Source organism: Silene latifolia, chromosome 9 (genome assembly GCF_048544455.1).
Source record: "Silene latifolia isolate original U9 population chromosome 9, ASM4854445v1, whole genome shotgun sequence".
In the NCBI taxonomy this organism is placed as follows: domain Eukaryota; kingdom Viridiplantae; phylum Streptophyta; class Magnoliopsida; order Caryophyllales; family Caryophyllaceae; genus Silene; species Silene latifolia.
In genome coordinates this window covers 97,008,094-97,023,741 of record NC_133534.1, presented here as the reverse complement: position 1 = coordinate 97,023,741, position 15,648 = coordinate 97,008,094, and the positions used below count along the sequence as shown (strand labels likewise).

The 15,648-nt window shown below is 39.4% G+C and overlaps 1 non-coding gene across 1 annotated transcript; it reads left to right on the top strand.

Moving 5' to 3' along the window:
- The first annotated feature begins 382 nt into the window (after positions 1–382).
- LOC141604392 (small nucleolar RNA R71) lies at positions 383–489 on the top strand. Its single transcript, XR_012526093.1, has one exon. It is a non-coding gene; the product is annotated as a small nucleolar RNA R71 (small nucleolar RNA).
- Positions 490–15,648: the final 15,159 nt, after the last annotated feature.

The following is a 15,648-nucleotide window of genomic DNA, read 5'->3' as shown; positions in this document are numbered from 1 at the left end:
GTCATGTCCCAAAGTTCCACAATTCTCACATATCCCACTTGGGATTGATGAAGATGCCGTCATGGCATTAACATGATGCTTTGGCGATTTTGAGGCTTCTTCAAGTCTAGCCATACCTTTTTCAAACTTCAAATTGATGGTATCAATGTTAGCACTAAGTTGAGCACCCAATTGAGTAATAGAGTCCACTTCATGCTTCCCTCCTCTAGTAGCCTTGCGAGGTCTACTATATTGTGAATTATGGACCACCATTTTCTTAATCTTGTTCCAAGTTTGATTATCGTAGACTTCGGTGAACATACCATTTGATCCCATGTTGAGAATGTTTCTTGAGTCTTCATAAAGACCATTCCAAAATTGTTGTACCAAGAACCACTCGCTAAGTCCATGATGAGGACATGAGCGACAAATTCCCTTGAATCGCTCCCAAGCTTCATACAAAGATTCTTCATCTCTTTGCTTAAAGCCCGTAATTTGAGCTCTTAGCATGTTAGTCTTTTCCGGTGGGTAGAACTTTTTGTAGAAAGCTAGAGCCAATTTCTTCCAAGAGTCAATTCCGAGAGTAGCCTTATCAAGGCCTTTCAACCATTGTTTTGCGGTGCCAATTAGAGAAAAAGGAAATAAGACCCATCGAATTTGGCCTTGAGTTACACCGGTTTGAGAAATCGCATCATAATAGTCACAAAAAGTCTCCATGTGAGAGTGAGGGTCTTCACTAGGCATCCCCCCAAATTGGCTTCTTTCGACTAATTGGACAAATGCAGATTTGGCAATGAAATTTCCGGTTAAGTGTTGTGGTGTGGGAGTACCATTGGGTAGGTTCTCCTCGGTTGGTACAGAATGTGATGAAAACTTAGGCATTGTGGGTTGATTTTGTGTTGGATTTTGTGTTGGGTTCTCCTCACCTACTCTTGCAAAAGGGTTGACGAACTCAATAGCGTTTGGTTGAATATCTACAACCTCACCAATACCTCTCAAAGTTCTTCTAGCAAGTTGATTTGACCATAATTAGAGCATATTTAGTCCTCGAATTAGCCTTGTTCCCATGCTTTTTAGTGCATATTTGGGTCATTTATTGTCTTTAGTCCTTTGTTTTGCATATTCTTTGAGGTTTTGATCCCTTGGTAGGAAAGAAGTGCAAACCTTGCATTTTCATGGCAAAATGAGGCTAAATTGATTGAATTCAATGACCAAGCATCAAGGAGAGACAAGATTAGAAGGCCTTTGTACATACTATAGTAGATGGGCAATGATGAGAAAAGATCCTTGCATCCCCGAGGAAATCCCCAAGGATTTTATAAAGAAAAAGGAAGAAAGGAAGAAGAAACAAGACTGCCCAGCAATCCGTGCGGATTGCCTAAAAGACGCCCGTCTTCACCCTACAATCCGTGCGTCTTCACCAACAAGACGCCCGGGCAAAAGCTCCAGAAGACGCCCGTCTTCACTCCCAAGACGCCCGGGCAGAAACCACCAAAACCACCCGTCCCGTGCTAAAGACGTCCGGATTCCCAGGCAGACCCATTTCGTCTTCTTCAAGCTTCAAGGAAGGATGCACATCTTCTTCTAGAGACCGGAGTCTTTCCAAAAAGACCGGCGTTTCCTCAACAAGGGACTTAATCAACATTTAAGCCCTTAGTTAACCCTAATTCATGCACCTAATCCCCACTATAAATACCCCATTAGTCTAATTAGAAGGGCATGTTCTTCTTAGCAGTCTTTAGAGTAGTTAATATCAATCAAATCTCTCTTTAATCTTGTAATCAACATTTAATCAAGTTTTAATACAAGTTTTATTTCCTTAATCTCTCTCTTGTTCATCCTTTATTTTGGGTAATTGAAGATTATTTGGGTTATTATTGGGAGATTGACAACCTCTCAATCAAGCATCAAGTACTTCTTTTATTCTTTTCTTTATTATTGGAATCATTAGTAGGTATAATTCTCTTAATCCCTCTTTAATTATTGTTAATCACTTTCATTTATTCATCATGTTTCACTTTGTTGGAATGATTGACAACCTTGCTAGCATGTTCAACATGATAATGAGTGAGTAGTTACTTAGCTAGGGTTAATGGGTAATTAGGGGAAACCAATATGGGGAATGATTCATGCTTAAATTAATATGCTTTCATAGTTTATTTGCTTGCTTGTTGTGATCTCAACTTATGCACATGTTATGTTTGATGAAATGCGAGCCTATGAATCCTTGCATTTTTTACCCATCACCTATCTTTTCAATGAGACTTGTAAGACATAAACCAACTCGAGTCTCATTAGACCATGCATGTTGTTGAGTAGGGAAGACTAAGTCGACTTGTAGGTGTTGTACAATCTAATCGATTCTGCTCCGGGACCCAAACTTTCTTAGGATTGTAAGATATAAACCAACTCGATCCATCACAACAATAATTGCTTGCTTATAACTTGAGAATATGTTTGTATGATCAATTCCCATGAATCCCCTATGACCCCATGACACCCTAGTGCCTTTTATCAATTGTTTACATCCCTTTTAATTCATCTTGCTTGTTTACTTTCATTGCTATTTAGTTTAGTGATCTTCTACATCAAACCCCAATTGTGACACCCCTTAAGACACCGCTAGTTGCAATAGAAATCTCATCTCAATTCCCGTCCCTTGGGATCTGACCTTTACTTGCCTCTTTACTAATTGTAGAATTGTTTGTGAAGTTATAAATTGTGTTTTGGTCTATGTGCTCCTAACGACAAGTAACCGAAAGATATAGTCCCGACCAAAAATGGCGCCGTTGCCGGGAACGGTGTTAACTTGATTTAGATTTTCTTATATTGTTATTAGTTGTGTCTTTCTTTTCCTTGGGGAAGTAAAACTTCTCAAGGTTTGTTCTAATTGTTTTCAAGTTGTGTGATATTTTGCAAGATGGACCTTATAGGTTGTTTTGTAGAGGACCACTTAAGTATACCTTTTTTCAAAGATCTCGTGCAAGCATTGGAAGCCTTGGAAGCAAGTGAGGCTAAATATATGTATTGGGAATTGGAGGTAGATCTTTTTGAGGCCGCTCTAGCTAACAAAGAACTTACTCATGCACAATCCGAATTAGTGCATAACATCCTTGTGGAAGCATGTCAACCTATAGAAGATGAGCAATCCATCCTAGAAGACATCTTACAAGCTCAATAGCAAGAGGAATTCGTCATAGAATTTGAAGACGACGAGATTGATGAGAATGAAGAACAAGTTGAATATGCCATGAGAATGGAATGTCTAATGGAGATGGAGCAAATTCTCAATGAAACTCCAAAGGAGGAAAGTGAGGTACAAATCCCTACTCTAAAACCCCTTCCCCCAAATTTGAAATATGCTTACCTTGATGAATCAAAGACCAAACCCGTGATTGTTAATAATAGACTTGATGAGAACCAATTGGGAAAATTGCTTGATGTGTTGAAACAACATAAGAAGTCTATAGGTTATAGTCTAGATGACCTTAAGGGGATAAGTCCCAACTTTTGCATGCATAGAATTCATCTAGAGGATGACCATAGACCTACCATTCAACCTCAAAGAAGATTGAACCCCCACATGCAAGAAGTTGTCAAAGGAAAGGTTATGAAATTACTTGATGCAGGAACCATATATCCCATATCGGATTCTTTGTGGGTTAGCCCCGTTTAAATGGTACCTAAGAAAGGAGGTACCACGGTGGTGACAAACGAAAAGAATGAGCTAATACCCACAAGGAAGATCACCGGTTGGCGTATGTGTATTGACTATCGAAAATTGAATTCCGCAACAAGAAAGGATCACTTCCCCCTACCATTCATTGACCAAATGCTTGAGAGGTTAGCCTCCAACAAATTCTTTTGTTACCTTGACGGGTATTCGGGATTCTTTCAAATCCCTATACACCCGGATGACCAACATAAGACCACCTTCACATGCCCTATGGTACTTTTGCATATAGGAGGATGCCTTTTGGTTTATGTAATGCCCCTGCCACTTTCCAAAGATGCATGATGAGTGTCTTCTCCGACTACCTAGAGACCATAATGAAAGTTTTTATGGATGATTTTAGTGTTTATGGAAAAGACTTTGACTCATGTTTGCATAATCTTTCTCTTGTATTGCAAAAATGTGAAGATGTTAGTCTTGTTTTAAATTGGGAAAAGTGTCACTTCATGGTCAATGAAGGAACTGTTTTGGGTCATTTAATTTCGGAAAAGGGCATCAAGGTCGATAAAGCTAAAGTTGAGGTGATAGAGAAACTCCCACCTCCCGTGAATGTTAGAGGGGTGAGAAGTTTTCTCGGTCACGCGGGTTTCTATCGCCGTTTCATAAAAGATTTTTCAAAAATAGCGAAACCCCTCACTCAACTCTTGCTTAAAGATGCCCAATTCCATTTCACTGATGAGTGTGTTGAAGCCTTTAATAGAATCAAGGAAGCACTAATCTCGGCACCGATCATTCAATCTCCAAATTGGGAACTACCGTTCGAGATTATGTGTGATGCTAGTAACTACGCCGTTAGAGCGGTTCTTGGCCAACGGGTAGGAAGAGCTCTTCATGCCATTTATTATATAAGCAAGACTCTTGATCCCTCCCAAGTGAACTATGATACCACCGAGAAGGAGCTTCTTGCCATTGTCTATGCTTTAGACAAATTCCGTTCCTACTTACTTGGATCCAAGGTGATTGTCTTTTCGGATCACCGTGCTCTCCGACATCTCTTAATAAAGAAGGATGCAAAACCAAGCTTGTTGAGAGGGATCTTGCTTCTTCAAGAATTTGACTTGGAAATAAGAGACAAGAAAGGAGCCGAAAATGTAGTGGCGGATCACTTGTCAAGGATCCGGTTTCATGATGAACATGGAGAAACACTGATCAATGACTCATTTCCCGACGATATCTTGATGGCCATTCAAACACAACTTGAAAGGCACATCACCCCATGGTTTGTTGATTATGCCAACTATATTGTTGGCAGAGTACTCCCTCCAAATTTGAACCACAACCAAAGAAAGAGGTTCCTATTCGAAGTAAAGAGGTACTTTTGGGATGACCCAAACCTCTACAAAGAGTGTAGTGATGGGCTCTACCGGAGATGCATCCCTCAATGGGAAGTCCAAGGAATCTTGGAAGGGTGTCACTCATCACCCTACGGTGGGCACCATGGAGCAAGGAGGACCATTGCAAAAATTCTTCAATCGGGCTTCTATTGGCCTACAATGTTTCAAGACACAAGGGAATTCATCATTCATTGTGATGCTTGTCAAAGAACGGGGAATATCTCTTGGAGGAACGAAATGCCACAAAGGGGCATTCTAGGGGTGGAGATCTTCGATGTTTAGGGGATCGACTACCAAGGTCCGTTTGTGACATCCAATGGGAATAAATACATCCTTGTGGCCGTAGACTACGTCTCAAAGTGGGTGGAGGCAATTGCCGCTCCAAATGATGATGCAAAAACGGTCACCAAACTCTTCAAGAAAATAATCTTCCCAAGATTTGGAGTTCCTAGAGCAATCATAAGTGATGGAGGAACGCATTTTCATGAAAAGAAACTCGCATCTCTTTTGACCAAATATGGTGTTCAACATAGGACCGGCTTGGGATATCATCCTCAAACAAGCGGTCAAGTTGAAGTTTCGAATAGAGAGATCAAGCAAATCCTTGAGAAAATTGTGAACAAAACCCGAAAAGATTGGAGAACAAAGCTTGATGACGCTCTTTGGGCTTATAAGACGGCCTATAAGACTCCCATAGGAGCCTCCCCTTACAAGCTTGTCTATGGAAAAACGTGTCACTTGCCAATCGAATTGGAGTACAAAGCCTTTTGGGCAATCCGAGCACTTAACCTTGATCTCAAATTGAGTGGTCAAAAGAGGATGATTCAAATTCAAGAGTTGGAGGAATTCCGACTACAATCCTATGAGAATGCCAAGATTTACAAGGAAAGGACGGAATTGCTCCATGACAAGAGGATTAAACAAAAAGCCTTGCACAAAGGGGACAAAGTCCTTCTATTCAATTCCCGCTACCGACTCTTTCCGGGAAAGTTGTACTCTAGATGGATGGGTCCCTATGTGATAACAGAAAATGGAAAATATGGAGATTTTGAAATCAAGGCGGATGATGGAAGCAAGTTCAAGGTCAATGGTCAAAGATTGAAGCCATACTATGAGGGAGCGTTTATTGGAGAGGTCGAGGTCACCTACCTCGGGCCTTCTCATCCTTGAAAGAACCATCAAAAGGGAGAGTTTGGTGGAGTCCTCCCTAAACCACCACTTGTAAATATACTAACCCTCTAACTTGTATTTATAATTTTGTTGCATTCCTTTAACTATAAACATAAACTCTTTCCATGAGAGTAAGTGAGGGAGGGTCACTAACGAACTTTGAATGAAGGAAGGAACTAATCTTCAAGTGTGGGGAAGCATTTGTCAAAGACAAGGAAATCAATGGAAAATTCGCAGCAAGGAACCCGAGCGTCTTCACTGGAATTCGCCCGTCCTGCTGCAATCCGGGCGGTTTAGGAAGAATCCGTCCGTCCTTTTAAGCTGTGAAATTGAAATTTTAGGACTACCAAAGAATCCGAGCGCCCTGGCACAGAAGACGCTCGTCCCGAGGAATCTGCCTGTATTTGTAGAAAGACGCCCGTCTTTTAACCTGTGCATTTCCAGAAAGGATACTGTCTCAGAATCCGACCGTCTTTAGGAAAAGACGCCCGTCTCCTTTCAGAAGAATCCGAGCGTCTTGGGGTCGACACGCCCGTCTTGGTGGCGTCATATTTTTGGAAAGTTAACTGTGACAGAATTTGGGCGTCTTCCCATAAATCCGCTCGTCCCGAGATGCTTGAATTCGAGCGTCTTATGCTCGAACCCGCTCGTCTTCCTGCGGTAAATCAAACACGATTTTTCCTATTTTATTACACCCCAACACACAATTTGTGACACATCACCCTTCATTCCACTTGTATTATAAAAACCCACCTCCTTATGACTCCAAAGCATATCCCAATCACTCTTTTACCCCACAAAATAAAAAAGCCCCAATTTTCTAGGGTTTTAAAAGCAACATTCAATTCACAAAGAGCATTTTTATACTTTAACAAATCCAAAAATTCCAGCTCAACAATCAAGAATGCCACCAAGGGGATCTTCCTTTAGGGAAAGAAGAAGACCAAGGGTAAGAGGAAGCTCTTCTACCTCCCATATCAACAACTTAAGAAGGGAGCATGAAGAAATTGTGGATCTTACAAGGCTTGATGACTTCTCAAATGTCGAATTCGTCAATGATGTGCAAAGACTAGTTTTCCACCGGCTTCTTAGTAAGAACATTCTCCCTACTAAGTTTTTATGTCATAATACTTTACGGAAACTTGGGATTTATCACCAAGTGGAAGCTCTCTTTGAAGTATTTGGTCTCTCCACCCTTTTCCACATGTATGAGCAAACTTACCGACCCCTTGTGCTCGAATTTTTGAGCTTTTTGAGAATCACAACCTTGAATAGAACGATATGCATAGAGTTTAGGTTGGAGAATGTTTCAAGAATGATGACTCTAGTGGAATTTGCAAATGTGCTTGGTCTTGATCTCTCGCCTACCCAGACATCAAAACCAAAGAAATATAGTGTTGAACCCCTATGGAGAGCCATGACCGGCCGAGATTTCATACACACCAAGGAGTGTCTTGCTTTCCACATTCAAAATCCTATTTTAAGACTCACTTACTAGTTCCTCTCCGGCACCCTCCTTGCTCGCCGAGACCCGGTAATTGTGAATCAACTTGATCTTGTGTTCATGGAGTCTTACCTCAATATCCAAGGAAGGGGTGTGTACCACTTCAATGCGACTCTTGTGCTACTCAAAAAATGGGCAAAGTTTAGGAACGGTGATGATGATGGGATGAAACACATTGTAAATGGAGGGCTCATTACAAAGCTTGCGAAGCATTTCAATCCGAAATTCAATGAGAATAATGAGTATGCTCCTCTTTCCGGAAATACAAGGATAAACGAAGATCTTCTTCTTATTCATCATCATTGGATAACCCTTGAGGGGGTTGATAAAAGGGTCAAGTGGATTACAAAAGGAAGTGACCCAATCTACCTACCAATGACCTGACTTCCAAGAATCTCTCCAAGAAGAGGACCTTCGTCGCCAATCCCATCCTACCTCATCCCAAACCAAGCAAGACAAGCACCACCACCACAAAATCCACAAGCACCACCACCTCCAAATCCTCAACAACAAGAGAAACAACCTCAAGACGAGAAAATCAAAGTGCCTCCCTACCCATTCCTTTATCAATCGTACAACCATCCCAAACCCTTTATCCTTCCCCGTGATGACTTTGTAGCGAGAATTCTACAAGATTTGCACTTCCGACAATATGAAGCTACTGTGGACAATTATTATGCACTCTATCCTCAATACCACAATATGATTCAAAAGAGAAATATTAGTGAAGAGGGAGCGTTTCCCTCTTGGGCACAAATGGATCTACTCTTCCCCAATTCGGAGAAGGCAAATGAAGGAGCAAACGGGCGAAAAGAGGAAGGGAGCAACAATTCTTGCGGAGGGGATACGGTGGAGCTTGATAGTGAAGAGGACGAGTTCATGGACCCAAATACAAGTGATGCATCAAAGGAGATATGGGATAGTGATCTAGAGGGAGATGACGGCGATCTCTAGAGGATCTCTTCATAGCTAGATAGAGCGGGCGTGAGGCACCCATCTCAAGTTTAAGTGAAGTTTCCTCATCTCCTCTCTTTAATTTTCAAGTTTCATGGAAGTGTTTATTGTCTTGTTAACTTGTACAATATTTGACCTTAATCATGGTTGGAGTAGTCCTAGCAACATAGAGGGCTAACACCTCGGCCCTATTGAGGTGTTCTTATTTCATTGTTCCCACTTTTGAAAATCCAAAATGACAAATTTAGTTTCATGCATTCCATCTTGTGTGCATGAACTACCCCAACTTTCGGAAATTAGAAATAATGTCTAACTCGGTTTGCGGAAGTACATGCATACACAACGGGAGGTAATCTAAATTACGCTCTCCGTCATAAACAAAAAACCATGCATCATGTAATATAGATTAGTATAGCTTGCATTTAGTGTAGAATTCATGCATCATGCTTGCATGATTTCCCATCATTTTGGCCATTGAGGACAATGCCCATATTAGTGTGGGGATGGGGAATTCTAACTTGACTTTTATTCAAAAATCCAAAAAAGTTGAAAAATTGAAAAACCAAAAACAAGTTTATTTCCTTTGTTGTGTAGTCATGTATATATTGTTGTATGTATTGTATTTGTTTTATCCTTGTTCACATTGATCGACTACGCCACATCCAAGACATGAGGATATTGAAGACCGCATGGTATGATCTTTCCAATCTCCTTTTTACTCTTTATGTTACTGACTATGTGGCTTTATTTTGATTGATGTGGTATAACAATATGAACTTAGGACTTGCATTTAGTTTATATGTCATATTAGTTGGTAGAATCATTTGCATTATGATGTTTATATGCTAGTTGCATCATGACATGTAGTTGCATATTAGAAAAATTTTGCGAAACCGTCTACTTGGGAAGCTTGACAAGTGTATATAGGCCCTAGTATATGCTTTTTCTTCTTAAGATTTTGCTTGTTAGAATACTTGTAAAACACCCTAGGATGTGTCATGCTAGTATCCTTTGACCCATGGATTAAGGCCTAGTCAAGAGTACCTTGTGGTGTGATAACTCCTTGGCTACCGTTTATTCCAAGGTGACCCTTGAAACCATGCATCCATCCATCATCCATGTTCTACCACATTTTTGTCATCAAAGGGAATGGGCACAAAAAGAAATCAATTTGAGTTCAATGAAATGAAAAGTGAAAGAAAGTTTGCAAAAAAAAATGCATCAAATGAAAAGAGGAGCAAAAATAGACTCCTAAAGCTTCAAATATAAGCACCCTCACTACATATGGGGTGACTTTGAAAATGTTCATAAAGAAAATGCAAAAAGTTGAAAATATTTCAAGTATTGAAATGCCAAAAACCAAAAAGAAATGGCAAGGAAGTGTTCTCAAATGTCGAATGCCACAAGAAATTGGGGGGAAAAACAAAAAAAAAAAAAAAAAAAAAAAAAAAAAGCAAACTCCCAAAGTGAAACTCAAATATCTATCGATCCCTTTATCCATCGTATCCATTTTTGTGCATGGTAGAGAGGGGACGACCCTTCTTCTTGTCTAGGCAAGAGGGGGAATTCCGCGATCCTCCAGTGTTTCTAACACCATAGGGAGTCTATTCTTGACAAAAGCATTTAACGATTGAGGACAAAGGTACCCTAGCTTGACACAATTTGGAGGTGATTTATTGGTATCCTTCTAGGCTTAGTAATTTGAAGAAATTGCATCTATGAAGGAGTGTGTACCCTTGAATTGCTTCCCTTTTAGATAATTTTCGCCACTTAGATGAGGAAAGTGGCTATTCTTTTGTAGATGCATCCATTATTTGATTTTGTGTGCTTAATGTTTGGATGTGTCGCCATTTAGACCCACCTTGCCTTGCAAGAAGGCATCCTACCTCATGGTTGTCTTGTTGTGAGTTGAAGGGGCGGAGTGAGACCCGCTAATTGTCTTATATCGGCTATGTTTTTAGGTTAGTTTAAATAATGGTCCTAGTCTTTGTCACATCTTTACTCGGGACGAGCAAAGGTTCGGTTTGGGGATATTTGATGTGACCATAATTAGAGCATATTTAGTCCCCGAATTAGCCTTGTTCCCATGCTTTTTAGTGCATATTTGGGTCATTTATTGTCTTTAGTCCTTTGTTTTGCATATTCTTTGAGGTTTTGATCCCTTGGTAGGAAAGGAGTGAAAACCTTGCATTTTCATGGCAAAATGAGGCTAAATTGATTGAATTCAATGACCAAGCATCAAGGAGAGACAAGATTAGAAGGCCTTTGTACATACTATAGTAGATGGGCAATGATGAGAAAAGATCCTTGCATCCCCGAGGAAATCCCCAAGGATTTTATGAAGAAAAAGGAAGAAAAGAAAAAGAAACAAGACTACCCAGCAATCCGTGCGTATTGCCTAGAAGACGCCCGTCTTCCCCCTACAATCTGTGCGTCTTCATCAACAAGACGCCCGGGCAAAAGCTCCAGAAGACGCCCGTCTTCACTCCCAACACGCCCGGGCAGAAACCACCAAAACCGCCCGTCCCGTGCTAAAGACGCCCGGATTCCCAGGCAGACCCATTTCGTCTTCTTCAAGCTTCAAGGAAGGATCCACATCTTCTTCTAGAGACCGGAGTCTCCCTAGAGACCGGAGTCTTTCCAAAAAGACCGGCGTTTCCTCAACAAGGGACTTAATCGTCATTTAAGCCCTTAGTTAACCCTAATTCATGCATCTAATCCCCACTATAAATACCCCATTAGTCTAATTAGAAGGGCATGTTCTTCTTAGCAATCTTTAGAGTAGTTAATATCAATCAAATCTCTCTTTAATCTTGTAATCAACATTTAATCAAGTTTTAATACAAGTTTTATTTCCTTAATCTCTCTCTTGTTCAACCTTTATTTTGGGTAATTGAAGATTATTTGGGTTATTATTGGGAGATTTACAACCTCTCAATCAAGCATCAAGTACTTCTTTTATTATTTGCTTTATTATTGGAATCATTAGTAGGTATAATTCTCTTAATCCCTCTTTAATTATTGTTAATCACTTTCATTTATTCATCATGTTTCACTTTGTTGGTATGATTGACAACCTTGCTAGCATGTTCAACCTGATAATGAGTGAGTAGTTACTTAGCTAGGGTTAATGGGTAATTAGGGGAAACCAATATGGGGAATGATTCATGCTTAAATTAATATGCTTTCATAGTTTATTTGCTTTCTTGTTGTGATCTCAACTTATGCACATGTTATGTTTGATGAAATGCGAGCCTATGAATCCTTGCATTTTTTACCCATCACCTATCTTTTCAATGAGACTTGTAAGACATAAACCAACTTGAGTCTCATTAGACCATGCATGTTGTTGAGTAGGGAAGACTAAGTCGACTTGTAGGTGTTGTACAATCTAATCGATTCGGCTCCGGGACCCAAACTTTCTTAGGATTGTAAGATATAAACCAACTCGATCCATCACAACAATAATTGCTTGCTTATAACTTGAGAATATATTTGTATGATCAATTCCCATGAATCCCCTATGACCCCATGACACCCTAGTGCCTTTTATCAATTGTTTACATCCCTTTTAATTCATCTTGCTTGTTTACTTTCTTTGCTATTTAGTTTAGTGATCTTCTACATCAAACCCCAATTGTGACACCCCTTAAGACACCGCTAGTTGCAATAGAAATCTCATCTCAATTCCCGTCCCTTGGGATCCGACCTTTACTTGCCTCTTTTCTAATTGTAGAGTTGTTTGTGAAGTTATAAATTGTGTTTTGGTCTAGGTGCTCCTAACGACAAGTAACCGAAAGATATAGTCCCGACCACAAGTCTTCTATTGTTTGTCAAAGTCCTTTCAATTTCGTGATCAAAGGGTAACAAGTTACCTTGTGATCTTCTAGACATGCAAAATATCAAACAACTCGAAAATAATTAGAACAAACCTTGAGGAGTTTTACTTCCCCAAGGCAAAGAAAGACACAACTAATAACAATCTAAGAAAATCTAAATCAAGTTAACACCGTCCCCGGCAACGGCGCCATTTTTGGTCGAACCCTCTTGAGAGGTTTAGTTTTCGGTACTTGTCGTTAGGAGTACCTAGACCAAAACAATATTTATAACTATACAAACAACTCTAGTATTAGTAAAGTGGCAAGTAAAGGTCGGATCCCAAGGGACGGGTATTGAAGTGAGATTTTCAATTGTAACTAGCGGCGTCTAGGGGTGTCACAATTTGGGGATTGAATAGAAGATCACTAAACTAAATAGCAATGAAAGTAAACAAGCAAGATGATTAAAAAGGGATGTAAACAATTGATAAAAGGCACTAGGGTGTCATGGGGTCATAGGGGATTCATGGGAATCGATCATACAAACATATTCTCAAAATATAAGCAAGCAATTATTGTTGTGATGGATCGAGTTGGTTTATATCTTACAATCCTAGGAAAGTTTGGGTCCCGGAGCCGACTCAATTAGATTGTACAACACCTACAAGTCGACTTAATCTTCCCTACTCAACTATATGCATGGTCTAATGAGACTCGAGTTGGTTTATGTCTTACAAGTCTCATTGAAAAGATAGGTGATGGGTAAAAAATGTAAGGATTCATAGGCTCGCATTTCATCAAACATAACATGTGCATAAGTTAAGATCACAACAAGCAAGCAAATAAACTATGAAAACATATTAAATTAAGCATGAATCATCCCCCATGTTGGTTTCTCCTAATTACCCATTAACCCTAGCTAAGGAAACTACTCACTCATTATAATATTGAACATGCTAGCAAGGTTGTCAATCATACCAACAAAGTAAAACATGATGAATAAATGAAGATGATTAACAATAATTAAAAAGGGATTAAGAGAATTATACCTACTAATGATTCCAATAATAAAGCAAAGAATAATAGAAGTACTTGATGATTGATTGGAAGGTTGTCAATCTCCCAATAATAACCCAAATAATCTTCAATTACCCAAAATGAAAGATGAACAAAAGAGAGATTAAGGAAATGAGATTTGTATTAAGACTTGATTAAAAGTTGATTACAAGATTAAAGAGAGATTAGAATGATATAAACTACACTAAAGATTGATAAGAAGAACATGGTAATCTAATTAGACTAATGGGGTATTTATATTGGAGATTAGGTACACAAATTAGGGTTTACTAAGGGCTTAAATGACGATTAAGTCCTTGAGGAATCGCTTCTCTCAGAAAAATATGCGAGTCTCCTTTTTGCTAGTCTTTCCCGAGGTATGCGCATCCTTCATAGAACAAGTAGAAGACGGAATAGCTGTCACACAATCCAAGCGTCCAGGGCACAGGACGAGCGGATTGTCTGGCTTTTGGACGAGCGGATTCTTGGGATGGACGGGCGGATTGTGGTGTTGTTGGACGAGCGTCCCTCTGAGGAAGACGCTCGGATTCCTTGTCTTGGACGGGCGTCCAGAAGGCAATCCGCTCGGATTCTGAGTCAGCTTCCTCCTTTCTTCTTTTTTTCCTTCTTCTTCATACAATCCTTGAGGATTTCGTCGGGGATGCAAGGATATTTTCTCATCATTGCCCATCTACTACAATATGTACAAAGGCCTTCTAGTCTTGTCTTCTCTTTGATGCTTGGTCATTAGATTCAATCAATTTAGCTCCATTTTGCCATGAAAATGCAAGGTTTGCACTCCTTTCCTACCAAGGGATCAAAACCTCAAAGAATATGCAAAACAAAGGACTAAAGACAATAAACACTACTACAGATACAGGCTATAACAACGGGTAAAAACCGTTGTAAAAACAAAAAAGCGGACGTTGTTAAAGCGGCTGTTGTAAAAGGTATTTACAACGGTTAGGTTATTTACTTAAACCGTTGTCGAAAGTATTCACCACGGTTAAAAGCCGTTGTTGTTGCGTGTAAGCCGTTGTGGAAAGTGTTTCAAAAATTTGGTGGGAATAATATAACAACGGTTGTCATATGTATAACCGTTGTTGTAACGTTCCCTCCAAAATTGTGAAGACTTTTAACAACGGGTATATGCTACATACGCGTTATTGAAATTCTTAGTAACAACGGTTCGTTGTTTAAAACCCGTTGTTGTAACTTTTCCTCCAAAATTGTGAAGACTTTTAACAACGGTTCTTCGTTTAAAACCTGTTGTTGAATATTATGCGCTGTATTTGTGAAAGGAATTCACAACGGTTTTTTTTTAGTAACCGTTGTGAAAGGTATTCACAACGGTTTTTTTTAGTAACCGTTTTTATTACGAACTCCTAATGTTTTTAAAAATTAAATATGTTTCATGCCATTCAAAAACCTGCATATATCAGCAGCACCATATACCAGCACCAGCATAAATCACAGCTGGGTTCATCAGAACTCAATAGATTCAATTCAACCACAACAGAAGCATCATATATATATATATATACTTACAAGGAGTTAAATTTACATGAACTAATCATTCCCTAACTTCAACAAAAAATTTACTAATAAGCTTATCTAAGCTCTGAGTATCATGCATTATTTCTATGTTCTAAGACGTATTTGCCCAACATGTCCCTTACCTCATCTATATCTAAACTTTTGTACTGCTGAATCTCTTGTGACGGGTTGATTACATACTGCGGAAAAAACAAAGACAAGACATTATTGTAACAATACAACATCAAATACTGCATAGCAACATCATGGTATAGCAGCAAGCAAGACAACATCAGCTCTAATTTAAAAAAGTAACAAACACATTATTAAATTACTAACCTTTTCTGGAATAAGGATAAATCTTCGCCTAATAATCTCCAACATGAACCGACAAACATAGTATCCACATTGTATGCTATCCGGCTGGCGAGGGGTCTATTATTACATAAAAACAAACAGACGAGAGAAGGCTCACATCAGAATCTTGAACTTTAGGTATTGTATTAGTATTAAACACAGATTTTTGCATTTAATGTATTTTATTTGAGCACGTACCCCTGTTAT